The sequence below is a fragment of the Lynx rufus genome, unplaced genomic scaffold (assembly GCF_022079265.1).
Source record: "Lynx rufus isolate CCGP_SWC_20201006 ecotype Redwood Valley unplaced genomic scaffold, mLynRuf1.p SCAF_4, whole genome shotgun sequence".
NCBI lineage: Eukaryota > Metazoa > Chordata > Mammalia > Carnivora > Felidae > Lynx > Lynx rufus.
In genome coordinates this window covers 4,552,670-4,570,083 of record NW_025814856.1, presented here as the reverse complement: position 1 = coordinate 4,570,083, position 17,414 = coordinate 4,552,670, and the positions used below count along the sequence as shown (strand labels likewise).

Below are 17,414 nucleotides of genomic sequence, written 5' to 3'. Positions count from 1 at the left end.
TGTTGGCATATAATTTTTCATAGTATTCCCTGATAATTGCTTGTATTTCTGAGGGATTGGTTATAATAAATCATTTTCATTCAAGATTTTATCTTTTTGGGTCCTTTCTCTTTTCTTTTTGAGAAGCCAGGCTAGAGGTTTATCAATTTTGTTTATTTTTTCAAAAAACCAACTCTTGGTTTCATTGATCTGCTCTACTGCTTTTTTGGATTCTATATTGTTTATTTCTGCTCTGATCTTTATTATTTCTCTTCTTCTGCTGGGTTTGGAGCGTCTTTGCTGTTCTGGTTCTATTTCCTTTAGGTGTACTGTTAGATTTTGTATTTGGGATTTTTCTTGTTTCTTGAGATAGGCCTGGATTGCAATGTATTTTCCTCTTAGGACTGCCTTTGCTGCATCCCAAAGCATTTGGATTGTTGTATTTTCATTTTCATATTTATTTCTTCTCTAATTGCCTGGTTGACCCATTCATTCTTCAGTAGGATGTTAATTAACCTCCATGCTTTTGGAGGTTTTCCAGACTTTTTCCTGTGGTTGATTTTCAAGTTTCATAGCCCTGTGATCTGAAAGTGTGCATAGTATGATCTCAATTCTTTTATATTTATTGAGGGCCGTTTTGTGACCCAGTATGTGATCTATCTTGGAGAATGTTCCATGTGCACTCAAGAAGAAAGCATATTCGGGGCACCTGGGTGGCGCAGTCGGTTGAGCGTCCGACTTCAGCCAGGTCACAATCTCGCAGTCCGTGAGTTCGAGCCCCGCGTCAGGCTCTGGGCTGATGGCTCAGAGCCTGGAGCCTGTTTCCGATTCTGTGTCTCCCTCTCTCTCTGCCCCTCGCCTGTTCATGCTCTGTCTCTCTCTGTCCCAAAAATAAATAAACGTTGGAAAAAAAAATTAAAAAAAAAAAAAAAAAAAGAAGAAAGCATATTCCATTGCTTTGGGATGCAGAGTTCTAAATATATCTCTCAAGTCCATCTGGTCCAATGTATCATTCAGGGCCATTCTTTCTTTACTGATTCTCTGTCTAGGTGATCTGTCCATTGTTGTAAGTGGGTATTAAAGTCACCTGCAATTACCACATTCTTATCAATAAGGTTGCTTATGTTTGCGATTAATTGTTTTATATATTTGGGTGCCTCCAAATTCAGTGCATAGACATTTATAATTGTTAGTTCTTCCTGTTGGATAGACCCTGTAATTATTATGTAATTCCCTTCTTCATTTCTTGTTACAGCCTTTAAATTAAAGTCTAGTTTGTCTGATATAAGTATGGCTACTCCAGCTTTCCTTTGACTTCCAGTAGCATGATAGATAGTTCTCCATCCCCTCACTTTCAATCTGAAGGTGTCCTCAGGTCTAAAATGAGTCTCTTGTAGACAGCAAATAGATGGGTGTCGTTTTTTATCCATTATGATACCCTATGTCTTTTGGTTGGAGCATTTAGTCCATTTACATTATGTTGTTATTGAAAGATATGGGTTTAGAGTCATTGTGTTATCTGTAGGCTTCATGCTTGTAGCGGTGTCTCTGGTACTTTGTGGTCCTTGCAACATTTCACTCACAGAGTCCCCCTTAGGATCTCTTGTAGGGCTGGTTTAGTGGTGATGAATTCCTTCAGTTTTTGTTTGTTGGGGAAAACCTTTATCTCTCCTTCTATTCTGAATGACAGATTTGCTGGATAAAGGATTCTTGGCTGCATTTTTTTCTGTTCATCACATTGAAGATTTCCTGCCAATCCTTTCTGGCTTGCCAAGTTTCAGTAGATAGGTGTGCTACTACCCTTATGTGTCTGTCTACCTTTGTATGTTAGAGCCGTTTATCCCTAGCTGCTTTCAGAATTCTCTCTTTATCCTTGTGTTTTTCCAGTTTAACTATGATATGTCATGCAGAAGACCAATTCAAGTTATGTCTGAAGGGAGTTCTCTGTGCCACTTGGATTTCAATGCCTGTTTCCTTCCCCAGATCAGGAAAGTTCTCAGCTATGATATGTTCAAGTACACCTTCAGCCCCTTTCTCTCTCTCTTCTTCTTCTGGAATTCCTATGATACGGATATTGTTCCATTTCATTGCATCACTTTGTTCTCTAATTCTCCCCTCATACTCCTGGATTTTTTATCTCTCTTCTCAGCTTCCTCTTTTTCCATAATTTTATCTTCTAATTCCCCTATTCTCCCCTCCACCTCTTCAATCTGTGCGGTGGCTGCCTCCATTTTATTTTGCACCTCATTTATAGCATTTCTTAACTCATCATCATTATATTTTAGTCCCTTGAGCTCTGTAGCACTAGATTCTCTGCTGTCTTCTATGCTTTTTTCAAGCCCAGTGATTAATTTTATGATTCTTCTAAATTATTGTTCAGTTATGTTGCTTATATCTGTTTTGATCAATTCTTTAGCTGTCGCTACTTGCTGGAATTTCTTTTGAGGAGAATTCTTCTGTTTGGTCATTTTGGCTAGTTTTCTGTCCCTTATGTTGTGTGCTCTGCACCTGTGAGCACTGCTATATTAAAGGGGGGATGGTCATACACTGTCCAGGGCCTGGCCCTTCAAGAGGTGTTTTTTGGAGAGTGTTACTTGCTCTCTGTTGTTGTGACTTTGGTTATTTTATTTCCCTACTCGTAGTGATGTTTTGGACCCTCCACCAGGTTTGCTTTGGTTTGTTCCCTGGGTAGCCCTGGAAAGGAAAACATACAGACAAACAGGAAACAAAGACACACAAACAAACAAAAAGAAAAAAACGAAAAACTAAAGACAATCCAAAAGCAAAAAACCAGAAACACTAGCTACAAGTAAAGAAGAAGAAATGACAGGGGTGGGGAAGAAGAAAAAATAAACATTGACCAGGCAGAGAGACTAAAAGGCTTAATCCAGAGAGACAGAAAGGAAAATAAGGAAGGAGGTGGGGGAAAAAGAAACAAAGATAAAGTTATGCAGACAGAGAAACTATACTGCTTGATTATTCCAGAGAGAGAGAATGGAATGTAAAGAAGGGGGCGTAGAACATGTATCAAGAGAATGGATTAAATATGTCTGTTTAAACAAACCAATAACAGGAGTAACCAGCCTAGAGGAGGGAATTGATTAGAAGGAGAAATGGATGGGAGAATATATCTATATAACAAAAATTGTCCTTGAATTAATCCAGGCAATGCAGCAGCACTGGCCAGGAAGGGTGGGGCGTGGGGGGGGGGGTCTGTCTGGTTCCACAGCATCTATCCCGTTCCAGTAGATATGTAATTACCCAGCATGGAGGGGCGTGGTTTGGTGTAGGCTGGCCCCGCCTCCACTGTGGGCCCCGTGGACTGATCCCTGAGGCCCCGTGTTGGTGGTGGTGGGGAGAAAAATGGTGACCCCTCAGTCTCTTCTCCACAACCCGGTGTCCCAAATCATTCCTTTGGGAATTCCTTTGGGCTCCTTTGGAGCCGTCCTCACTGTGCTGAGGGCACAGACAAGGCTGGCTGTCTCGCTCTGCCAACTCCTTTGCCCCTGTGCTTGGCTGGGATTTAAACTCCCACTCTGTGTACCCTGGTATTGGGGAAGAACCTCCTGATATGAGGTCCCAGCTGGTTTTGTCCTGTGCCACAGCACTTCAGAGGAGGGGACTGGTTTCTCCTGCAGACTGTGCCTCTGATCTCCCACTGAACCCTGGAGTGGCTCCTCTCCTCCCCAGGTGTGTGAACAGGGCAGCCGGCTCCAGTCTGAGGATGGGATCTGCAGTTAGAGATCCTTTAACCTGCACTTAGAGATGGGATCCCTCTCCATCCTTGTCTGAGGTTTATCTCTTGTCCAGATACAGTCCTACACTTCCCCAGCTGCTCTTTCACATGCCTTTGTCTCTCTGCAAAAGAGGATCCCTCCCCTCCGTGCCTACATGGCCCCTTTTATCTCCCCCAGTTCGCAATCACCCACCTATGGCCCATCAGGTTGTACCAGTTTCTCCCTGGTAGACTCAGTCTCTTTTCCTCCAGACTCTTGGGGTTCAAAGTCCTTTGGCTTCAGCCCTTCTTTGAGAGAAGTGGGAAGTATGGATACCCCTACTTCTCCACCATGTTGGCTCCTCCTCTCAATACAAATTTAATAAAATAAGTTTCTAGTCGGCTGCTTTCTGGAAAGGGAATCTTTTTTTTTTTTTTTTTAATTTTACGTGGGTCTGTTTCTGGACCCACTTTTACTCCCTTGATGTATGTGCCTATTTTTTTTAAGTTTATTTATTTTGAGAGAGCAAGCAGGGGAGGGATAGAGACAGAGGGAGAGAGAGAATCCTAAGTAGGCTCTGCACAGAGCCCGATGTGGGGCTCAAACTCATGAACCAGGATATCATGACCTGAGCTGAAACCAAGAGCTGGATGCTTAACCACTGAGCCACCCAGACACCCCTTTGTGTGTGCCTATTTTTATACCAATACCACAGAATTTTGGCACTGTAGCCTTATAATAAGATTTGAAATTAGGTATTATAAATATTCCAACTTTGTTATTTTTCAAGGTTGTTTGTCTATGCTGGTTCCTTTCCATTTGCATGTGAAATTTAGAATCAAGTTATCAATTTCTACAAAAAATATTGTATATTTTTATTGAGATATTGAATCTATAAATTTGTGGAAACTTGGCATCTTAAAAATACTAAGTTTGGGGCACCTGGGTGGCTTAGTTGGTTAAGCGTCTGAATTCAGCTTAATGAGTTCGAGCCCTGCATCTGGCTCTGTGCTAACAGCTTAGATCCTGGAGGTTGCTTCAGATTCTGTGTCTTACTCTCTCTCTGCCCTTCCCCTACTGGGTCTCTCTGTCTCTCAAAAATAAATATTAAAAAATATTAAGTTTGAAGATGATTGTGTATTTTTTCTCTTTTGATCTCTTAAATTTTTTAAATGTTTATTTATTTTTGAGAGAGAGACAGCATGAGCAGGAGAGGGGCAGAGAGAGAGAGAGGGAAACACAGAATCTGAAGCAGGTAGGCTCTGAGCTGTCAGCACAGAGCCCAACATGGGGCTCAAACTCGTGACCTGTGAGATCATGACCTGAGCTGAAGTTGGGCGCTTACCTGACTGAGCCACCCAGACACCCCCTCTTTTGATTTTAAGGTGAATTAAGTTGATAGTTTGTGTTGAATCAACCTTGTGTTATGAGAATAAACCCAATTTTGTTGTGATTTATTACACCTGTTATGTATTGATGGATTTTGTTTGCTGACATTTTGTTTATGATATTTGGATCTATGTCTGTAAGGGATATTGGGTTGTAGTTTCATTGTGATGCCTTCTTCCTGGTTTTGGTGGCAGTGTAACACTGCCCTCATGTAATGAGTTGGTAAGTGTTGACTCATCCTCTGTATTCTGGAATATATTGTGTAGAATTGGTATTGTTTCCTTCATAAGTGTTTGGTAGAGTTCAACAGTAAAAGCAATTGGGACTGAGATTTTCTTTCTTGGAATGTTTTGACTACACATTCAATTTTCTCATTGATAGAGGACTATTCAGGCTATAATTTTTCTTTAGTGAATATTTATAGTTTGTGTTTTACAACAGTAAATTTCACCTAAGATGTGTGTAAAACATATGGGCAGAAGGTTGTTTGCAGTATTTATTTTCTTTATAATGTGCTGTTGGATTTTGTTTGCTATTGTTTTATTCAAGATTTTCATTTCTATTCATAAGAGATAGTGGTCTATAGTTTCTTGTTCTTTTCTGGCTTTGATATTGAATATTGGCCTCATAGAATGATTTAAGAGGTATTTCCTCCTGTCATTTTTTTGGAAGAATTTTAGAAGGGTTGGTAACTCTTCAATTTGTCAATAATACAGCTTGTGCTGAACTTTGCATTGTTGAGAGATTTTTGGTTACTGATTTAATCTCTTTACTTGTAATAGGTCTATTCAGGTTTTTTATTTCTTCTAGAGTCAGTTCTGGAACTCTGTGTTTCTCGAAATTCATCCATCTCATGGAGGGTAAGGGTATATACTTCAGTCAGAATATTCTCTAATGATACTTTTTGTTTCTTGTACTGTTGGTAATTATGTATCCATTTTTATTTATGATTTTAGTTATTTGCATTGGATTTTCTATTTTCTTAGTACATTTAATTAAAAGCTTGTCAATTTTGCGGATCCTTTCCAAAAACTGACTTTTGCCTCCATTGACTTCCATATTGTTCTCCATTCTCTTTCATCTACCTTGACTCTAATCTTTGGTTTTCTACTTCTCCCGTCTACCTTTGCTTATAGTTTGCTCTTTTTCTAGGATCATAAAATGGGAGATTATTGTACTGATTTGAGATATGTCCTTTTTCTAAACATAAGCATTTATATCTTCAAATTTCCCTCTGTGCACTTTCTCTTTCTGTTCTTCAGATTAATTTTCCAATTGTTTTAAGTTCATGAATTCTTTCTTCTGCCTGCTCAAACCTGCTGCTGAATCCCTCTAGTGAATTTTTGCCATTTCAGCTATTGTACTTCCAACTCTAGAATTTCTATTTGTGTGTGTGTGTGAATAATTTCTGTAATTTAGTTGATATTCCATATTCATTCACATCTTCCTGATTTTAATTTTTTTCCCATGATTTCCTTTAACTCATTTAGCATACTAAGACAGCTGAAGTGGCATCACCAAGATGGTGAAGTAGGAGGCCCTAGCTTCTGTTTTCCCACAGAGATCTACGATTAGCCATCTACCCACAAACAAAAAGCTCTCTGGGATAGCTCAGGGGTCCACTTAGGAAATAACAGCAACACAGTGGGGAAGAAAACCCTGAGCATAAGTGCACACAAAGGAAAGGAAAAATATCTTAATTTTGCTTGCATCACTGGTCTTCCAGTTGGGTACTGCTCAGTGCCAAGCAGGAACACTCTGGCCAGAAAGCATTTCCCTAACTGGAAAAGGGAGAGCAGGGTGACCAGTTTCTCCAGGCTTTTGGGGCACCACACAAGGGACCTACTTCTGTTGCACTTCATTCAGACACTAGCAAACCTGAGATGTACAGAGAAGGTTAGGAACAAAAAAGAAGAGCCTTGGCTGCCAGTAACAGTCATACAGCAGGAGCGACATTGGTTCCAAGTGATTTGCTCTCCAGAGGACCCCAGCAGCTCTCTCAAACAACTGGCCAGCACAGTATCTGAAAACCCAAAGATATTCACATACTTGTGTAGAGAGACAGGTCCTGAAGGTGTGGTGATGAGAGAATTACAAAGCAGGGGGCTGAGACTCTCCAGGAGCCAAAGCATTGGTCCCCTGGCTCAAGCCTCTTTTATTTTTGCAAATTGTCTGATAACAGCAAGCCATTACAACATAGTATGTGGCATCTTGACAGGTTGTGCACCTGCAGTGTATTCCATAGTGGGTCATGAGTACATCTGGTGCCAGACAAAACATTCTTATCCCCAGTCCTGGCCACCTGTATGATGTCCTTCTGGAGAAAATGAGCAGTCCCGGTGGCCTTCCGTCCTGGGGATAAAACTGCTTTCGGTTCCTCGCTGCTCTGTCCCTTTCCTTCAAGACATCCTTACGGTGCCTCCGGCTTCTTGTTCTCCAACATCTCCCCCTTTTTGTTTGTATACAATGGGCTGTAGGAGGACATTGTATAACCCAAGCTGTCAGTCCGTTGACAGGCTCATTGTCCCTGGCACCAGACTGCACAGGCAAAGATAAATACTCTGCATATTAATACAAACAGAATAGCAGTAGAGAAACTAAAAATCCCAATATGCTCTATAGCATTTAATTTTCCCAATCCCTCTGATATGCTTTCTAAGATCTTAGAACCAGATAACATGTCCAGATTTGTTTTGGAAGTCTCCTATATCCCTGCTTGCAGATGTTAAATGTCCATGGACACATTAGATTGTCTGAGCAAGTGTCTCTTAACGCCATTCCATGGAAATTTAGTGTTATTAAACAGCAATGGGGTTACACATTGGTGTAGTGTTCCACTAACATTTTAATGATCTTTGCCTTTGTAGGCTCACTAATTGATCCCCAGCAATATCACAGCCTGTTGTAGGTCTGCAATCTCACTGGACCATCTACTGTCAATGTCCTGCTGTGTCTTCCAAGGTGGTGCAATTTCTCATGCTGTTGCACAAATTGTACCATCTGCACAGATTGGTGCAACGAGACAGCTGCAGTGGCTATGGTGGCAGTCACAGCAATAATGCATATGAGAGCTGCAACAAGTATTCCAGCAAACCTTTGGGATCAGTGAAGAACTCGCTGTAGAGCCTGGTCCATCAGATACATTTCTGGAGAATGTTGTCATGGTTGAGACATGCAAACCAGCAGCCACAGGCCAGTGCGTGCTCTAAGTAAATATAAGCTTTTGGATGACATAGTAAAGGGTATAGAATTAAGACAGGTGTATAATGAGCAGTTAACACAAGTTATAAGGGCCTCAGCATCATTCCAAACTATCTGTGCTTTTAATAGTACGTATGGCAAACGGACACAAGCCCGTATGTACCGGGTACTATTGACCGTGAAGGATAGAGTAGAAATAGTGCTGGGGCTGTTTTTATAATATGTGCCCTTGCAGGTATGTAAAGGGTGGAGGGCAGCAGTTCATTTCTTTATATGCTTTTGTAATGGTCCTTGTCGTAAATGAGGGCTGGGCGCAGAAAATCCCTCACGATGCCAAACGACTGAGCCATTAGCAGTGGTGCTGATGGTATGATTATGAACACACCATCATAGATTTTGTAATGAGTTTTTAAGGGGAACTGAGCCCAGAAGGCTCCAATCAACGATGCTTCCATAGGGTGAGTTCTTTTAAATACTTCCTATCTCCCCTCTACATGCTTCCCAAGTCACCCATCCATCCCATTCTGACAATGTACGAGTAGCACAAGACAGAAGCATTGGAGGAGTGTCACTAAGATTGGAGCCAATCAGAGAATGGGCTGAGAGTAAGAAAATAGGTTTGTGCTGGGCCCCCTTTTTAATAATAGATCGCCATGCTTGAGGCTTACTTTTGAGGCAGTGTTTCCTGTAACCAAAACATATAGGAGGACCTTCAGTCCCTATAGCATAATTATCCATAACAGTACCTTCTTCATTGGGCCTATGTGTTTCTCTGCTGTCAAATGGCCCAGGTGTCCATTCAGTGTCATTTGTATATACCGGCACGGGGGAGTTGTACCAACTTATGCCAATTGAGAGGTGGATGAGGGATATAAGCCCAGTAAATATAGTTATCAGCGCTTACTGTAGTAGTGATAACCATGAGCATCACAAGGAAAAGGTGAGCAGGAGTTTGTGGGCTGCGAGTCTGCATCAAGATTTTTTCAGCAGCATGCATCAACCTCTTAACTTGTCCCCGAGTAGGAGGCTAAGAGGTCCTAATGCTCCTCAGGAGAGGGTGTGGTGCATTGGGCACAATTATTGGTTTCTCAATGGACATCTGTGAAACTCTTTGGTGGGGTCATGTCGAACTGCGGTGGCTTGGATCAGCTCATGCCTGGGTTTCAACTGGTGACTGGGTAACCACTGGTAGCCTTGATCTGTAAAGACATAAGCATACCCTTTGCCCCACACACAACAACTTCTCCCTTTTCCCAGTGTCCCTTCTCATCTTTCCAATATACCGGCTGGTAAACAGGGGTGACCTTTTTCTTGTACCAGTGTATCTCAGCAGAAGGACATGTATGGGGTCCTCATATGTCCAAGAAACTTAAAGTATATAAGGCCGGATGTAATTGTTCCCATGGTGTAGGTCTAAGTCCTTCTTCTTCTCCCCCTTTTTGTTTAATTAGCATGTTTTTAAGTACCTGATGAGTATGTTCTGTGATCCCTTGACTGTGAGAGTTATAGGGAGTGCCAGTAAGATGAGTAATTTGTCAGGCTGCAAAGAAGTGGGCTACTTATGAGATACATATGCAGGGCCATTATCAGTTTTAATGTGTTGTAGGATACATAGAATTGCAAAGGTTTCAAGAAAATGAGCACTAACATGCCTAGCCTTTTCTCCGGTATATGCCGTGGCCCAGATCTATCTGGAGAAGGTATCCACAGTAACATGCACATAAGAGAGCTTACCAAAACCAGGAATATGGGTAACATCAGATTGCCAAAGTTCATTTGCCTGTAGTCCACGAGGATTCACTCCAGAGGTATGTGGAGCCACAGTGAGGGGGTTGCAACAAGGACAGGCACTAACGATGTCTTTTGACTCAGCATGTGTTATAGTGTCTATGGGCAAGTCCTTGAGCATTAGTATGGTGAAGCAAATGCTCCTGTTGTACCATTTGTAAGGTGCCTTGTAATAAGTCATCAGCAATGGAATTTCCTAAGGATAACGGGCCAGGAAGGTTAGAATGACTGCGAATATGAGTGATACATAAAGGGCGTTGCCTATGCCATATTAATTCTTATAAATGCAAAAACAGATGATGTAATTCATTTCGTGGCACAATATGTACAGTTTCAATATTTAGGACTGTGAACCATGCACATTGTGAATCTGTCACAATATCGAGGGAGGCAGGTACAAGATGCAACAATCCTATAATGGCTGCTAATTCAGCTTTTTGGGTAGATGTATAGGGTGTCTTCCAGGCCTTAGAGATAGGACCATGTATAGCAGCTCTACCATGCCCATTTCCATCTGTAAAATATGTGTCAGCATCTGCTAAAGGCCACTCTCGAATTATCTTTGGCCAAATCCATGATGTAACCTTGAGAAATGACAAAATTTTTGTCCCTCGGACAGTGATTGTCTAATTTCCCTACGTAATCAGGCAAAGCTATTTGTCATTGTATATTAATTTGGTAAGCCATATCAGTTTGTTGATATGATAAGGGAATAATTATAGAAGAGGGATTGCTACCATTAAGCACACGTAATCGGGATGGGCTTCTCCAAATTACATTCCCAATTTTATCCAGATACATGGTAAGAATTTTAGAGTCCTTACTTGGTAAAAACAGCCATTCAATGATTCCCTCATCCTGCCTACGACCGCAGCTGGAGAATGTGGAGTAGGAAAAATCAATAATTGAAGAGGAACATTACGTCAAACACGAGTGAGCTGACAATTTTGTTTTTTTTTTTTTTTAATTTTTTTTCAACGTTTATTTATTTTTGGGACAGAGAGAGAGCATGAACGGGGGAGGGGCAGAGAGAGAGGGAGACACAGAATCCGAAACAGGCTCCAGGCTCTGAGCCATCAGCCCAGAGCCTGACGCGGGGCTCGAACTCACGGACGGTGAGATCGTGACCTGACTGAAGTCGGACGCTTAACCGACTGCGCCACCCAGGCGCCCCATGAGCTGACAATTTTGAATGTGATTTTCAATCCACTGTAATTCAGCTTCTACCTCTTTTGTGAGGACCCTAGGGCTGTTAAGGTTGGGATCACGGGCTTATGTTTGGAAAGGATGAGATAAGGTGTAAGTCGGGATTCCCAAAGCAGGTCGCAACCAATTTATATCTCCTAGTAACCTCTGGAAATCATTTAAAGCTTTCAAATTATCTCAGCCAATCTGTACTTTTTGGGGAATGATGGTTTCCTTGTGAATTTTTGCATCAAGATAAAGAAAGGGATCTTGGGTTTGCACTTTTTTGTTGTTGTTGTTACTATTAGGCTGTATTTGGGTACAATAACCCAGCGGTCTGATAAAGATCTTTTATCTGTGTAGGTGTTTCTGCAGCAAAAAGAATATCATCCATGTGATGGATAATCAACACCTGTGGGACCTGAATAAGTAATTGTGAAAGTGGCTGATTAACAAAATGCTGACACATAGTAGGGCTATTAAGCATACCTGGCAGAAGCCCTTTCCATGGATGGCATCACACAGGAACCATATGATTGTCTGAAGGTACAGAACAGGCAAATTTTTCTCTATCATCTGGCAGTAGAAGAACTGTGAAAAACAATCTTTTAAATCTACTATAATTAATGACCAGTTCTGAGGAATCATGGTAGGAGACGGGAGCCCAGGTTGCAAAGCGAAGGTCCCATAGACCATATAACCTTGTTTACCTTCCTTAAGTCAGTCAACATTCTTCATTTCCCAGATTTTTTCTTTATCACACACACACAAGAATTCCATGGACTGGTGGGCATTTCTACATGACCTGCATCCAATTGTTCTTGCACTAATTGTTCTAGAGCCTCTAATTTCTCTTTTGGAAGGGGCCACGGTTCCACCCACACCAGGGCAGTTAACCATTCTAATGCTAAGGCATAACGTTGTTCAGGAACAGTGGCTCTTACACTAAACCTGAATTCTGTACAGGCTATCCCAGTCCCACACAAGGTGGCCACATATCGGCAGTAATTGTTCCCATACGCCCATTTTCTTGTCGTCCAAGCCCTTTTAATGGATTATAACTCACTTTGGACATCATATTGGTTGCAGCAGGGGAAACAAGGAATATTAATACATGCTCCCCATTGACTTAGGAGGTCTCTTCCCCATGGATTAATGGCTGTATCAGTAACATAAGTCTGGATAGTATCAGCCTGGCCTTCAGGCCCCTCACATAGAAAACTTTCAACACTCTGTTGGATGTCAGTAGCTTTTCCTACACCTGTAAAGACTGTGGATATAGGTCGGAGTGGCCAATTCTTAGGGCAAAACTTAGAAGCAATGATGGTGACATCATCAGCTCCTGAGTCTACCAGGCCAGTAGATGATTTTCCATTAATTTGTAAGGTCATCTCAGGCCTCTGTCCTTTAGAAATGTTTGCCAAGATATCTGTTTGCCCGTAGATCCAAACCCTCCCTGCCAGTCTATTGGCAAGGAGATTAAAGCAATGTAAGGCAACAACGGTAGTTGGGTAATGCGATCTCCTGCCAAGACATGATAAGGAACTGAAGTACTAATCATTACTAAAACTTCATCCTTAAAATCAGCTTCTATAATTCCTAAGTAGACATGAACTCCCTTGGACGTAAGACTACTTCATCCAACAAGAAGGCCAATGGACCCTGAAGAGGCCCGTAAATCCCAGTTTTAACCTTATAAATTCCCATGGAGAGTTTGAGGACCAGAGACTCTGGGGCAGGAATATCTAATGCAGCACTCCCTCATGTGGCATGGAGAAGGTCATGGATAGATTTGCATGGTAAGTCCCGTAGCTCACAGGGTAATAATGTGGAATCTGATTCCCCATATTCTTTACATTCGGGCCTTGGGGGGGGGGCATTATCCCTGTCTCCCCCACCAAGATGGCAGGGGAGCTCCATTCTTATGGAATTTAGATCTACATTGATTTGCAAAATGATAGTCTTCATTGCATCCAGGGCATAACCCAGGAGGCTTAGAATTTCATTCTGGGGGCGAGGTAGATCACGGGAGTTGTTACAACTCAGCTGTCAGCAATCCCTCTTATAATGTCCCAATTTGCCACAGCGAAAACGCTTGGACTGTTCGTAAAGTCCAGGGGCTGCTGGCAGTGGCTATTCAAGGCACATTTTATAGACCTCTGAACTGATATCTTGACAGGCCTTTAAATCAGTTAAATCACCTCCTTGAGACTTCACTGGGTATAAAGCTTGTTGGCATTCCTTATTAGCATTACCAAAAGCCAGCAGCTGTAAGAGGAGATCCGGTAAGCCTGCCTGAGAGATGCTTTTTATAATAACATCCTTTAGCCCAGCAGTAAAATCTACATAGGGCTCGTTAGGACTCTGTTTGACTTGAACAAAAGAGGGTGTAGCCTGTCCAGGGGTAGCTATTTTCTCCCAGGCATTCAGGCAGCACAATCTAACTTGTATCACTGCTTGAACATCATACTGAAGCTGAACCTGTATGCCAAACCCTCGTCTGCTCCTGGTAAGTTGTTTTCCGGTAATGGGCACAGGAGGATTCAGGGCGGCATCATGCCGGGCCTGTATCTGTGCTTCTTCCTCCCACCAAGTCCTAAACTGCAAAAATTCAGAAGCGCTTAGGACAGTGCGACCTAGGACCGCCCAGTCCCATGGAATGAGTCGCTCTGAATTGGCTAAACCAGACACCAATCCCAACGTATAAGAGGAATTAACACTGTATTGTGTGCAAGCCTGTTTCAAGTCATTAATAACCTTAAAACCGAAAGGAACCAGATAAACTCATTGCCCTCTCTGAGGATATTTCTGATTAGGAGGAATTTGGGTAATGTTGACAGGATAAGCTGCAGGCATACATTAATTCAGTGTCCCCCGCAGCCTTAGTTTGTTGAAGCACCTGCATTAAGGGGGAAACGAATTGTGATACTATGAGTGGAGATACCAAGAAATGGGTTTTTTGAATAAGTGGAACATTTAGTTTCCTCAAAGGGATGGATGGGTTCAGGGCCGTGGGGCAATGAGGGAGGCAGGAGTACAGAAGCCTGAGCTGTGACTATCTCTGGGCCATGAACCTGGGACCTGTAGGTTTCTATTCCTCTGGTGGTGGGATACGGGCTCGGGCCCTGAGTCACTATCTACGAGCTCATGATCACTTTCGGCCAGTGAGGGGTTGTGATGACCAATGTCCCCTTCTTCCCCTGATTCTGACTGCAAGGGCTGCAAAGCCAGGGAACTTAAATTACATAAAGACCATAGGGAGAGAGGGATGGCTTCTTGTTGATAAGTGTGGCACAAAGCACATAAAACCAAGTTCCATTGTTTCTGATTCAAAGCATCTTTGCCAGAGGCATAAACTGGTAACAATGTTTCTTTACTAAGTATAACAAATCCTGAAACGCCGATCATTTCACTTTTACCCCTGAGCTCTTTAATAAAGTCTGCAAGAGCTGAATATGTAAGTGATAACTAGATGGGGTGGAATCCCCTGTACTTACCCTGCAGCAATCCTGAAGGATGAGCTTCCCCGGCTCCAAAGTTTCCTTCGGTTCCCTGGGCCCTTCTTCAGTGGTGCTGCACACGTCCCCCTTCAGGTTCCCTGTTCAGGCACCAGCTGAAGAGAGGTCCTAAAGGTGAGACTCTCCAGGAGCCAAAGCATCAGTCTCCTGGCTCAAGCCTCTTTTATTTTTGCAAATTGTCTGATAACAGCAAGCACATACGACATAGTATGTGGCATCTTGACAGGTCGTGCACCTGCAGTGTTTTCCATACTGGGTCATGAGTACATCTGGCACCAGACAAAACATTCTCATCTCTAGGCCTGGCACCCGTATGATGTCCTTCTGGAGGGAGCGAGCAGTCCCGGCAGCTTTCTGTCCTGGGGATGAAACTGCTTTCACTTCCTTGCTGCTCTGTCCCTCTCCTTCAGGACATTCTTATGGTGCCTCCCTCCGGCTTCTTGTTCTCCGACCTACTTGGACACCAGCCACCAGGATACCTCCCATGCCCTCCTCCGTGTACCTGCTGGAGCCTGGGAGGCATGTTGGAGCCCAGCTCAGGCCTCTCTCTGCAGCTGCTGAGTGCATGACACCTGCCTAGATCCCTGCAGCTGACCCCCCAACACACAGGTGCTAGCTCCAGCCGTGTCCTTCGTGCTGCTGGCCTGATGCTTGTCCCAGGCCTCTACTGCCATTTGCATGCCCCTGGTGATAGCCTGTAGCCACCCAAGTGCAGGCCACAGCCAGACCCCTATAGCTGCTTGTGACCCAGATTCAGCCCTATCTCCAGTCACTAGCTTGCACCTCTGTGTTCACCTCTAACTAGCCCCTCCAGCTGTGTACCTGCACCCCACTAGCCTGACTCCTACTACCCACATCCACTGCTGTGTACCAGACAGCCAGGACCCCCTTAGCTACTTGTGGGCTCAGCTTTGTCCCTGTCTCTTGTCACTGACCTGTACCCCTGTGCTTACCTGCAGCTGGCCTTTCCAGCTATTCACCTGCACGCCCCCAGCCCAGCTGTTTTCACTGCCTCCAGTGCCCTGTGTACACCCCTGGAAAGACCCCCTACAGCCTCAAGAGTGTATGCTGACAGCCAGAACTCCTACAGCTACCAGTGCACCTACAGCTGGCCAGACTTCCATCACTGCATGGGTGTCTGCAACCACTCCTGGGCACTACACAGGCCTGTGCAGCTGGACCCTCCTGCAGAGCATGTGCATGCCCCGGACCCTGCCACCACTGCTCCCTGACCCAAGCTGCTGGACCAGGAGGGGACATTGAGGTCCTCTACAGCCCTTACAGCCACTGTGAACCCCCTGCATTACTTTCCAAGGGCCACACAGCTATTGATGGTGTGGATCTCAGCAGCTTGAGCTGATGAGACATCATGTGCCTGCCTCACGCCCCCGACCCCTGATCCAAAGCTAGCACACGCTCCTGCTTGAAGGTCTTCCCCCTTTACTGCAGTTTGTCCATCAAGTCTAGAAGAGGTTATTGCTCATTCAAATGCACAGACACTGATGCAAGGCTACAGGGATCAAAAAGAATGAGTGAAACATGCCCCCACCAAAGGAACACAGGAAACTTCTAATAACTGACCCCAAAGAAATGGAGATACATACATTTCCTTAAGAAGAATTCAAAGTAATTGTTTGAAAGATACTCAGAAATGATGGTTACCAGAGGGGAGGTGGCTGGGGTGAAATGGGTGATGGGGATTAAGGAGTGCCCTTGTGATGAGCACTGGGTGATGTACAGAATTGTTGAATCACTGTATTGTACACCTGAAACTAATATAACACTGTATGTTAACTAACTGGAATTAAAATAAAAACTTAAAAAAAAAGATGCTCAGAAAGCTACAAGTGAACACAAGTTACTGAAATCAGGAAAACAAAAGAAGGACAAAGTGAGAAATTCAACAAAGAGAAAGCATAAAGAACTAGACAGAAGTTTTGGAGCTGAAGAATACAATGGCTGAAGAATTCAACAGAAATCTTCAACAGTAGACTACACAAAGCAGAAGAACGGCCGATCTTGAGGACAGATCATTTGAAATATTCAATCAGAGGAGTAAAAAAGAGAAAAGAATGCATAATGAAGGAAGCCTTCAGGATCTATGGGACACAACTAAAAAAAAAAAAAAAAAAACGAACCCATCTACACCTCACTGGAGTCCCAAAGGAGAAAAGAGGAAGAAAGAAGCAGAAAGCTTATTTTAAGAAATAAACTGCTGTATGGGGCGTCTGGGTGGCTCAGTTGGTTGAGTGACCGACTTCAGCTCAGGTCATGATCTCACAGTTTGTGAGTTTGAGCGCCACGTTGGGCTCTGTGCCGACAGCTCAGAGTCTGGAGCCCGCGTTGGATTCTGTGTCTCCCTGTCTCTCTGCCCCTCCCCCACTCATGCTCTGTCAAAAATAAACATTAAAAAAATAAAAGAAATTGAAGAGGACACAAAGAAATGGGAAAACACTCCATGTTCATAGATTGGAAGAAAAAATCTTGTTAAAATGTCTGTACCAACCAGGGGCGCCTGGGTGGCTCAGTTGGTTGAGTGTCTGACTTCAGCTCAGGTCGTGATCTCGTGGTCCGTGAGTTTGAGCCCCACACCGGGTTCTGTGCTGACAGCTCAGAGACTGGAACCTTCTTCGGATTC

At 43.3% G+C, this 17,414-nt stretch overlaps 1 long non-coding RNA gene across 2 annotated transcripts; it reads right to left on the bottom strand.

Annotated features, from left to right (window-relative positions):
- Positions 1–7,191: 7,191 nt before the first annotated feature.
- Positions 7,192–17,320, bottom strand: LOC124524989 (uncharacterized). 2 transcript variants are annotated; one of them, XR_006965361.1, is made up of 5 exons: positions 17,283–17,320; positions 14,756–14,871; positions 11,748–11,849; positions 9,190–9,484; positions 7,192–8,304 (listed from the first exon to the last, which is right to left on the bottom strand). It is a non-coding gene; the product is annotated as an uncharacterized LOC124524989 (long non-coding RNA). The 2 variants fall into 2 exon arrangements; XR_006965360.1 differs by having other exon boundaries at positions 7,192–9,484.
- Positions 17,321–17,414: the final 94 nt, after the last annotated feature.